The sequence below is a fragment of the Pinus tabuliformis genome, chromosome J (assembly GCF_031772625.1).
Source record: "Pinus tabuliformis cultivar Carrire ecotype Pingquan chromosome J, CPIR1, whole genome shotgun sequence".
Classification (NCBI taxonomy): Eukaryota; Viridiplantae; Streptophyta; class Pinopsida; order Pinales; family Pinaceae; genus Pinus; species Pinus tabuliformis.
The window spans coordinates 1,431,593,143-1,431,605,848 of record NC_142295.1 but is presented as its reverse complement, the minus strand read 5'-3'; positions in this window follow the sequence as shown (position 1 = coordinate 1,431,605,848).

The window sequence follows — 12,706 nt, the reverse complement described above, 5'->3', positions numbered from 1 at the left end:
AGTTGTTGGTCGAATGGAGGAGAAGAATCGCATACTATTTATATTTTTCAAGTCACCCAAATGAGGCCAACTTGTCCTCAAGTGGGGCTCACATTACTAGAGGCAAGATATGTGGTTTTTTGTCCTAAAAAAACATTTCTCCTCAATGGAGAGGAATTAGGGGGCATAGTATAATTTTTTGGAATGGGATTAAAGCAATTTTTAATCCTATGCTATTTTCTCTTAAGTTGGATAACCTTTGAATCAATAAAATTTAATTTCTCAACATGGTATTACTGTGCGGGATCCACTCTATGGTTTACTATCGTGTTGTTGTATTAGAAGTTATAGGGCACTGTTAGATATGGCTTAGCTAGTTTTGATGCTTGACGGTTGGCATGTTGATAGATTCATTGTGGTGTTATGGCCATGTATAACGTTAGGAGTATTAATGTTGGAATGAGGATTTCATTCATATGGATATTATTTTTTTGAACAACATTAGGATTCAAGAAATGTCTGTGTAAAATTCGCTCAAATCCTTAGATTTTCTAAGTCTGAGTATCGCAGTGATAAAATCTTGTATCCAGGGCCTGATAATCCACTAGAGAGATTATGTATCTAGACAAGATGAACTTTAAGACTAGTGGATGTATCCAAGAGTCAAAGCATCCAGTTTATTTGCAGTTGTGCAATTTCGTAAAAGCACTAGATTTAGAACTACTCTGAACATGTTGTAGAGGAAGAAATCAAAGGCGACATGTAGGGCGGGAATCATTTGGGTGATTGAAGGTTTGGAACCTAATTTATTTACAAGTTGAATTTCCTATGAAATCTGGGGTGGGGCTTGTTTTGCAATTATTTGGCATGAGGCCAACTTGCTTCATAAATGTACGATGTATCCAAAATTTAGGACATAGGGGGGTGAGGACAAGGCACAAAAGCATGTAGATCTACATGTGGGCCAATGCCATATTTTGTAATTCATACAAAGGATTCAGGATGGGGCCAAGCACTCTCAAGTAGTGCGCATGGACCAAATATGTTAGATTGTGGAAGTATCTGGACATCCAAGGAAAAATGCTTGGCATAATTCTAGAAAAGCCTCGATAGTGGGCCATGATTGGATCTGTTGTGAGATGTTATAGTCCTAGAGTCCAGGGATTAAGGGAATTCACCACAATTCAAATTTCGTGCACAAACAGATATCCATTGTAGTCAGATATAAGGGAATTCTTCATATTATGTGAAGGGTTTAGGTTCAGTGGGACCCACATGTTAAGATGAAGTGGAAAGTTCCATGAGTGAATGACTAAGGTTATGTAGATTCCATAGGGGTTCCATAGGTGACATGATAGGGCCAAATGGGCCACCTATGATTGCCACGTGTGAGTGACTTGCTGATGTGGCAAGGGTCAATTAGTCAATCTTTGGAAGGGCATAAATCTCAATTTGAGAGTTAGATTAAGGTAAAATTTATATCGCTAGAAATCTGTCAACAAGATGAATGAGATGGTGTTGTCCAAAGTTATTTCCACAAACTTTGGCAAACAAGGAATTTTGTAACCCCATCTTCAGAGTGAGACCATGGAGGTTGGGTTAGTTGACAGTAACACCTCCCATCAACCTAGGAAGTCCAAGGGGGTGGGAGGGAGCGTTACATTTATTTCCACTACTTGTTGATTCAATGGTTTCTTAAGGATGTGAATGTCCTATATGGTTAAGATCTTGACAAAAGGGTATTTATTGTTTATCATATTCATATTTGTTTATTAGATATTGTGTTATAGTTGGAATTGGCATTGATGATAGGAGTAAGATATCTTCCATGCTTTATATGCTTATGTTTGATATCAAATTGGTATAAGTTATCTCATGTGATTTCTATATTTAACTTGTGTTTCATATCAAATTTCTTCTACTTCATGCACACTTCTCACAAGGATAGGCTAGATAGTTAGATAGGTTAGTTAGAAATAATTTAAATTGTGTATTGCACACCCTACATTGTATTTTAGTTGAATTTTGTTGTTAGCTCATTCCAATAAATAAAATAGGTAAACTACGCCTTACCCATTAAACACATGCTTAAACAAAGAACCAACAAAGCTAGTTAAATATCAAGGGTTTTCCATATCAACAATGAAAGGTCTAATTGGAGAATTTTGCTAGTTAAATCTATGTTGTTGACTCAAGTCATTTTCCTATATCAACAAAATCTAAAATCAAAGATCAATCATGGTAGTTGGACAATTATTATGTACCAAACACATTATATGTCAATAATTTAGAATCAGTATTCAACACTTTATGACAAATCAGTGACATATCAACACATCATTTAAATACCCTCAATATTAAGAGATAATTCACAAAATACAATATGGATGATCAAATTTGACCAAGTTAATGTATACCACAATTATTATGATTAAAAAAAAAATGAAGTAGTGAACCTCATACACTTTCCCAAAGATAACCATTAAGGCCACCATATATGATGAACTAGTTATCATTTCACTTGTAAATATATGCCCTATATAATTGTAAATCATGATAGTTTCAATGGAGTTTTTAGTTACACAACCAAAGTAAGGTCCTTTCCCACTATTTTGGTTTGTTGTTAGATGTCATTTGATGCGCTCAAAGATTTTGGTGGGTGATGTTCCACCATCCTTAGATATTGGACGCTTCAATATGGCTAGGCCTCTTGGTGTACATTGGCCATGTTTGGAGGTGGGGAGTTCTCATTATGCATAGTGACACCACCATAAACACGACGATAATTTATTGGTGTTTACACATGGCATCACATCGTATTTTATGGTTAATTATGACAGGGATTTGCTTTGATCAACAAGTTTGGCTTCAAGTATTTTTATGGGTTGTTTTCACACTTTCTACAACTTCATGCCTTTTACTTTTCCACACCTTGACCTCTCTCATGGGATTTTAAGACTCCCTTACCATTTCTTTCTCAACTCATAGGTTTTCATGGAAAAGTTAGGTTCCCATGTTTCTCTCACCTCTTATCTCATATAAGTAGTTTTCTAGTTCATTTCCTCATGTTTTTCATGAAGTATGGCCTCCTCTAAACCTCCATCCTTTTTTCCTGCTTATTATGCCTCTCTCTTCAGCAACTATTTCCCTTTTTCCCCTTCCCCCATCATTTCCCCCTCAACATTTCCCTTTCTTTCATGTTCGACAAAGTATTTTCGATTGGTGTTCCCCATACCCTATCAGCGTGCCTGAGTGCATCTTGAACTACTTATTATCACAAGCAAGGAAGATCTCCACCCAAACTGGATGGAGAGATTTGCCACTCAATTCATAGAAATCACTCTGTTGCAAATCTAGGAGGACAATGCTCAGGAAAACAAGAACATTGTGAATGAACAAGGCTATCTGACCAACTCCAAGGTGCTCACAAAGGTGGTATACTAAATCTTAAACATGAGACACTCTGAGGGCCATTACAACCACCACATGTGCACCATAAATATTTATTGACATTTAAATTTGTTTCCATGTCGAGTTCCAATTAACAAGAATGAAGCTAGAGCGGAGATTCTCCTTCAACTGGATGAAATACAGTTGCATATGCACTCAATGGACTGTAGACTTGGGAGAATCAATGTTCATTTCAGCATCACCCTCGATCCAAGTTGTTCTCCAAGGGATGACAAAGAGATTATTCTTGTTGAGGCTTCAGAATCTGATGTTTTAAATATGGTTTTTCTATTATCTTCTTTGTTAATTTTCAATCATAGTATTTTTTTATTGTCGGCTTAAGAATGGCACTAGAAGCCGTGCATTACTGATGCATTTCTTTTTTTTTGGTTCAAAGTAAAAAAAAAAAAATGGCTACTATGGAAAATGAAGTTTTGTCTCTAGTCTGGTTTCCCTAGTAGTAGGTTAGGATAGACTTCAATTTATTTTGATGTACTCTCTTGCATTCCAAGAATAGAAATTTTACTTTAAATAAAAATTGTAATATTATTTTACAATATGACATGTTGAAAAATGCAGCAAGAAGGTCTCAATTTGATTTTTCCTTAATCAAATTGAGGAAATTCGAAATTCCACATCAACAGACAACTTGGAGGAGTTAACTGACGTGACATGGGTCTTGTCACTCAATTACGAACACTCAATTCAAGTTAATGAGTTGAAGTTCAATTAGCATGTGTTGATTCCTATTTTATAAGAGTCTAGCTCTGTTAATTCAAGATAGGGGCATGAAGTTCAGTTGTATGTAGTGATTCCTAAATTTTAGGAGCCTAGATTGTGTTAATTTCAGTTGTAATTAGTTAAACTAGTTCTAATTGTTAATCAAACTAGTTGATGGTCAGTTAAGAAGTGGGACATCAATTTAACTCAGAGATCATCTAGATAACTGATCAATCATCTAATAATAAGCTCATGCATGCAAAGAGTAAGAGTTTCCTAGTTGCGATGGAGTTTCCAAGGTAGTTAACCAACCAATGTAAACTAGTTGAGTGTATAGGTGTTACATGAGGTCAGGTGGACCATCCTTGGGAATTGTGCAATGAATTAGAGGAATTTCCTATTTAATAGGGGCTCAATTACTGAGGAATTGCGCAAACAAATAGCGGCTCAAGCAGAGGAAAATTTTGATTAAGTATGCGTCAGAACATCTTAGTAAGCATAGAGATAGGTTATGCACTTGCAGGTTGTGCTCAGTAGAGCAAAGAAATTTCAATACATCTCTATTCATCAGCTTAATGCAAGCATGCATTGGGGTTTTTAGCAATTTGATTTCCTAGAGAAAAATATTATTTGCATGTGTGTGATTTCTTATGGCATGTTTGAATTTTTTGTTATAAATTGTGAATTAACTTCCACAGAGCAATAAAGTAGGTTTGTGCCTTGTGATTTTTATTAAAACTTCATGAGCAGTCTGCACCATAATTTCTACAACAACCTATGCTCAAATTTGTACTTATTTACACAGATAATTGATTATATAACATTGAGTTATGCTGAATTTTTTATATGTTTATTTTTATGTAATGTTTAGATAACTTTATTTTTTATGTTTACTTGTTAATTTTCAATGTTAAAAACATAGATTTTTTAATGTCATGTTAAGTAACTTATTTTTATTTTCTAAATAATTTACATTTATCACATTTTTAGTGTTATATTTTGCCATAATAATTCTTTGTAGCTGTGTGCTTCAATTGCCTTATCTCTTAATATAACACAATGAAACTTTGATGGTTCTATAAGACTTAAATGTCAATTGCACTACTAGCATGAGGAAGACAAACATCACCTTTTTCAACTTTTACATCTCATCCCATTGCATTTCACAAAAATCATTTACCATGTTATGCTTTTATTTCTTTTTTTAATTATGGAAATTGGTAACTCATTGGAGTGATCTAGAGAAATCTCAAAATGAATATTTAGAAATCTAATTACATACCAAAAAACTATTTGCATTACATTAAACACACATATTTTTGGGGCCTTCGTTTTTTGAGGAATTAAGATGTTTTGGAGAGAATTCAGAAGGCTGGAAACAAGTGGCGGAAATGGATGTTGGATAGTTGCGGGAATAACAACCATGAAAAAGGAAAGAAATCGCGGAAGAGTGGAAGTTTCGATGGGACGACGGGAGGGAGAAGATACAACTGAGCAAGAAAAGAGAAAGGACATCCAAGGAATGGAGAAAATCGAGCAATGGAGAAGGCATAGAGTCTGGGAAGGAACTAGTAGTTTAGGTTGGCACGAAAAGAGAAGGAAGAACAAGACAAAAGGTAGAAAGGAGAACCGAAAATGGGTTGTTGGTGTTGTTGTTGTTGTTGTTGTTGTTATTGTTGATGTTATTACTTTTTTGTTGTGGAGCTATGAGAACTGCTCTATATCTATCATTCCCTAAGCTTGTATTATGTCTTGTTAGAGTCATGTATGTTGAGGAAGAGGCCTTGAGCCTGATGTAATGTATTCACCTCTCAGATTAATTATTAAGGCTATTATTAGGATCATAGTGTGTTAGTGTATGTTATTCTGGTTCTTTAAATTTTTTATGTATGCACACATTTAAGTAGTCTTTCTATTACAACATGTATGGTCTATTGCGATCTGACTTCCTTGTAGAGTGATTCCATGTTCTCTGCTCTTGATCCTCTAATATGATTCTCCTTGATACTAGATTTCAACCATCATATAACTAAGTTCATGACACGCCTCGGGTGAGACTCCTTACTCATTCTAGGTAAGGTGGAAATGCCAACGTTGTGCTAAACTAAAGTGGAGACTCATTGACCCCTTCACCTGGTCTCGACCCTGCTTCTATTTTTGTGCCCATAAATGGTTCCGTTGCTGGGACCTGGAATTCAAAAAGGGGGTTTGAAATATGGTATATAGGATCTTTAGGAAAGAACTAAAAAACTTGTGGGAAGAGAAAGTGGACTAGTTTGTTCCTCAGCAAGCTCAACTTCGTCGACGAACTATTGGGAAGCTGAAGGAGGAAATCATGTATTCGGAGCTAGCTAGTGATCAGTATGAGATCTTCTAGTGCAAGTTTCCAGAAGAAATTTACAACTGGTTATGGAGATTGCAGTTGAAAGGAAATTCCAAGTGGACAAAACCTATCTCATTATGCCTAGACTCAAGCAGATCTAACTGCATTACATTGTCTTGATACAGATATGAAGAGAGTGGTAGATTTATGGGTACAGACCATGCTAGAAGGGTATATTATTGAGTTTGCAGCAGAAAGACATCAATATTTTTCAAAATCTGAAGTTGTGTTCCAATCGAGGTTGCGAGAGAAGCTACTAAAAGATGTTATCTTGTGGATCAAGGTTTTAATGGTGGAAGAGGTCTTGCTGGTGTTCTAGAACCCAAGCATGGCAGCATAAACACCTAGTACTATGGGAAGGACCAAAAGGGAGGGATTCTACCCAGCAGGGAACAAGAGACTATCATGAGTATGGACGTAAATGATTCCCGAAATGCCACGGATCTAAGAGCGCAAAGGAGAGCACAAATAGTGAAGAAATGATGAGAAAATGCCATGTAGACGATTAAACGGTGATAGAAGGGATTGCACAAAGTAGGAGCGGTGTTGAGAGATCTAGAAGAAGGAGAAAGTATGGAAGAAAGCTCAGTGTGAGGGGGAAAGAAAACCACAACTACAGTGGGTTCGGAAGGTGGGTCCAGAAGGTGATAGGGACCCACCCTTACTAGTGCAGATGGAGATGTTGGATTGAAAGGGCCACTTAGGCTTAGAGGGAATCCTAGAATATGACATGATTTTTTCTATAAGGAGATTGTTTACCGAAGATGATGCATCCAAAGGAATCAACAATCTACCTCCTTGAAGCTCAAGTAGTGTCTCCCCTAACCTTCCCCTGGTACTCTATCACAATCCTGAAGAGTTCCTATCTAAGTTAATCAAAACTATAAGAGTTCATAGTGTGCATGTTAATTATAAATCTAATGCTAGTAGCAATGGAATTAGTAGTAGTGGTACGAGTTTACAAGGATCACTACGACCTAGATTGCAAGGATTTGTCCTCTTAGCACAAACTCAGTAAAAAATAGCGCGATCATTCACGAGATATCCCAAGCTCTCTGGTAAATGGAATTCCAACATAGGAAAACACTAGTATATCTGTGAAGCCATCTGGAGGGCCCGCCAAATGAAGGATGATACGAAGTTAATCGAATTCCAAACCACTCTTAGGGAGAGGGCCTTGATATGGTTCATAAAGTGGTCAGAATTACACCAAAATGCAATTGTGGATGATGTTAAAAGTGAATTTGTATAAGAATTTAAACTTCCATAAACTAATCAACAAGGGTTGCAAAGTTGTGGGAGATAAAACAAGGAGGGAGAGACTGAATGGGAGCTAATGCAAATATTTAAGGACACAATTAATAAACTAAGTTACCCAATAGATCCAAATCATCAAAGGGAGTGGTTTATCAAAGCACTATTGCCTCTCACCCGTACGCCATTAACGCAACAAAAAATTGATACACTACAAGATGCTACCGAGTAAGCAAATCAAATTGAAGCTATGGCAAGATACCCACACAAGTACCAGGTGGGAGCGACACTGCATGATCTGTCTATTTTGGGTCTTCAACATCAAATTGCGAATCTAACAAAGAGGTTGAAGGATCTGCAACCAACCCGCTTGATGCAACCAAATGTATGGTGTAAAACCTGCTTAGTGGAAGTTCATGTTGCTACAGAATGTACGAGGTTGCGCGGTGAAAATACCACGTCTACACTAGTAGGACCACCTTGGCCTACACCCACAGTAGGAGTCACACAAATAGGATCACAAGGTTTATATCCTAGGTGCAACCAACCAGAGTACTATGAGGTATGCATGGGGTATGGACACCCCCCTCGTCTATGCCCAATACTGAAAAATACTCCAATGTTCCAAATAAAAATTATTGTGAATTATGTGCTTCAAAAAATCACCATACCGACTAGTGTAGGGCACTAGATGCTCTAGCTGATAGGTTAGACCACTCAACCTTCCGAGTGAACGAGACTCCTCGAGGGCGAGGAGGAGGAGGAACAAGAGGTGGAAGGGCAGGAAACAAAGGTATAGTTCAATGTTACAACTGTGATCAAGAAGGTCATGTTGCACAGGATTTCCCACTACCAAGAATACCATGGTGCTCTGAGTGCAGGGTCAACGTGTATGCAAGAGAGGACTATCCAGAACTGATTGCAAGATGGGAAGAGCAGAACCGATAGAGGGGAGAAAATTTAATTAATGCAAAGCCAATGGTGAGGCGAGCCCCCTCTTGGCTATCATTATAGTCACATGAGGAGAAAAAAATATTGGAGCTGATCAGGGAGCCACACACCAGCCCACGATTATAAGGCTGACCTCCCTAAAGTGCGCATATAACCCTGAGCAGTAGAAGCAGTATTACAAGGAAGAATTTTATTTTTTCGACAATTTGACAGGAGGTGGAGGGTCATAGAAGGATCAGCCATAATCTCTTAAAGAGAAGATCCTAGACCTATCACAGTCCATAATAGTCTGACCCATCAAAGGCTAGTTCAGATTATTTCTACATATCGTGAATGATGACGAGACGTTGGGGCAGTTGTGGAAGAGTCTAAAAGTGACAATCCCATAAGAGGAGGTTGATGTAGGATTCATCTCCGATAACCTACTCGAAATAAACTCGAGGAGGGTACGAAGGAACAAGTAGAGAATATGTAGAGAGTTTCAGATTGATGCTCAGATTGCAGGGTTCCAGATTAAGGACACTATGTTGGATCTAGGCTCAGATGTCAACATTTTTCCAAGGAAAACATGGGAAGCACTAGGAAAACCTCAATTGACATTTTCACCAATCCAGTTGTGGATGGAGAATCAATATTGTATCCTTCCGATTTTGCTACTAGAGGACATGGAAGTGGATGTAGCGAGGGTGAAGACCCATGCAAATTTCAAGGTACATCATCAGGTACAAGGACCCCTACCCAACATTGCTTGGGTTAGACTGACCCTTTGAGAACTATGCCATAATTGACTTGAAGAAGGAACTAATGAATTTTGAGGTAGAAGGGGTTAGGGTGATCCAACCTCTAGACCCATATCAGGGACCGAGATTCACAGAACCAATAGATGACAAAGAAGAGATATGATTGTTGGATCAACTGTATAGACTAACAACAGGAAGAAGGGAGGAATACATCAACCCAACTACTGAAGGGTCTATCAACTGGCGAAGAATTCAGAGTTTGGAGGCTGGCTCAGAGGTCGCTTGGGATGATTGGCATAAGAGTGGATATGAAATCAACACTAAACATTGTGCCACAATCTGTCGGGTCAATTGGACTGGAACTGAGGTACGAAACTTCCCCATCTTTAATGGTATAGATTCCGTAAATTCATTTATCAATAGGATTGATGTAAATGTTACTAAATAACACTAAGTACCTCTACTAAATTTCAAATTACAAGCGACATTTTCAAGGTGGTGGGGAGTTCATCGTAACTACCTTTGAGAATGAGAGAAGATCAAATAGCCATGGAAGTAAGATTCAGAAAAGCGTGGGAGTACCCTCAACATTTCACCAAATACAGGGGGGACTCTAACCCTAAACAACATTTGCAAAATTGTAAGGATAGATGGAATCGAGAAGTAGCTCCAAAGTATTTGTGGGTGGATGGATTTATACACACCCTAGGAACATTTCCAAAAGCTTGGTATGTACAAGAAGAAATAAGGAGACAAACGTGAGACTGGGATAGTTTGGCTTATCAATTTATCATCAACTTTTCTTTCTCAGACAACGACAAGAGGTTGATTGAGGCATTGTAGGCTATCAAGCAAACTTTTCTCACAACAAGTCGACTAATGGAAGGGTGCATAGATCAAAAGGCCTTAGAGCATATCAATGAGTCTAGGTATCATGAAGCAGTGGCATGTGGAAAGGTGGACAAAGAGTCGAATGAGGATGACCTGGAGGAACTACAACATCTGTCATTACATGAAATTGAATGGGAAAGGGACATCAAGGATGCACCTGTAATCGATGCTCCAAACTTAATCCCATTGAAGTTGCAGAAACATAACATCGAGACTGATGAAAAACCAAATCTAGCCTCAATTGAAGATTATTGGGATGAGCAGACTACAAAAGATATTTTTGACCTCCTGAGAGAATATGAAGACTTGTTCCCTTCGTCAGTTGTAGAACTGAAACGGATCAAGGGAGATAAATGGGAGATTAAAATCATGCTAAAACCCGATGCAAAGCCAATAAAACATTGACCATACAGACTGAAGCCGAGGGTTAAGGAGAAAGTGAAGAAAGAGATAGACAAAATGCTAGTAGCAGGGCTTATATTTTCAGTGGATGAGTCAGAGTGGGTAAGTTCGATTGTGATACAAAACAAGAAAGACGCTACAGATATAAGAGTATGTGTGGACTACCGCAGTTTGAATAACACTTGTGTGCATGACCCGTTTCCTACACCATCCAATAATGAAGTTCTAGATAATGTAGCGGGGAATGAAGCCTATTATTTTACAAATGGATTCTCTGGTTATCACCAAGTCAAACTCACAAAGTAGGATAAGAAGAAAACTAAATCTACCATGGAATGGGGATGCTATGTCTATCATGTTATTCCATTCGGTCTCAAGAATGCACCTGTGGTTTTCTCAAGAATTGTAATTGTCGTCTTTAGGGATTACATCCATAGGTTCCTAGAAGTCTATATGGATGACTGGGTGATCTATAGTCTATTGAAGAAACACTCCAACCTAATTAGGATCATTTTCAATCAATGTAGACAACTACAAATCTCGTTGAATTTGAAGAATTGCATATTTGCAATCTCTTTTGGTACGCTTTTGGTCCACATAGTGTGCAAAGAAGGAGTATGCATAGATCCCGCTAAGGTTGCGACGATAGTGGATATGGACTCACCCGCAAGTGTAAAAAAACTTAAATCCACCTTGGGACATACTAGGTACTACAAGAGATTTATCCACAACTATGCCTCAATTACTACACCTATGGAGAAACTATTGAGGAAAGTTGAACGATTCATGTGGTCAGAAGAATGTCAGGCTGCACTCAACATACTGAAGGAAAAACTAGTAGGTGCGCTAATTCTGGTCTACCCTGACTGGAACAAGTAGTTCAATGTCCACATTGATGCATCAGTCATTTCTCTAGGTGTTGTTCTGGCTCAGCCGAGGGAAGGGAGCCTCGACCACCCAATTTAATTTGTGAGAAGAAAATTGTCCATAGCAGAAAAGAACTATACCACTACTGAGAGGGAGGCACTGAAGATGGTATATTCACTTCAAAAATTCATACACTATTTACTGTGGGGCCCGTTTAAGTTTTTTACTAACAATTCCACTTTGAAATATTTTAATGAAAAAGTTTATGCTTGAAGGAAGAATTTGCAGGTGCCTTTTGTTATTCCAGGAATTCACATTTGAGGTAATTGTTAAGCCTGGATGATTAAATGTGGGACCTTATCACCTCTCACGGCTAGAATCAAGAGAAAGTGGAGGATCCCCGGATGATTAGCTACCAGATACATATCTATTCCGAATTGAAGCAGTACCAGATTACATAGAAGACATTGCAGAATTTTTAGCTACAGGTAAATGTCCAGAAGAATACATAGCCTCACAAATGGGACATATGGTTGTCCGAGCAGCCGATTACCAATTGATTGCGAGGCAACTGTATAAATTGGGCCTTGATCAGGTGTTGTGCAGATGCATCCTTAACCATGAGAGACACAATGTACTCTGGGAATGTCATTCAAGAGTTGTGGGTGGCCATGCTGGAGGAAAGGCTACCATAGGGAAAGTGTTGTAGGCAGGACTATGGTGGCCGAAGGTTTTCAAAGATACAAAAGAATATGCTAGAGGATCTGATTTTTTCCAAAGGGTTGGAAGGCCATCAAACCATGATGAATTTCCATTGTAACTGGTACGTGCACTGCAGATATTTGAGAAATGGGCGGTCGAATTTATAGGACCTATCAATCCACCAATACGTCACTCTCATGCTAAGTATATAATCACTGCAACAGAGTACCTCACTAGATGGTCAGAAGAAGCACCAGATAAGGGTTATACTATGAATACTGCCACCAAATTCATATTTGAAAACATCATATCCAAATTGGGGTGCCCTGGGAGTCTTAATAGTGATCAGGGGACCCACTTAATAAAT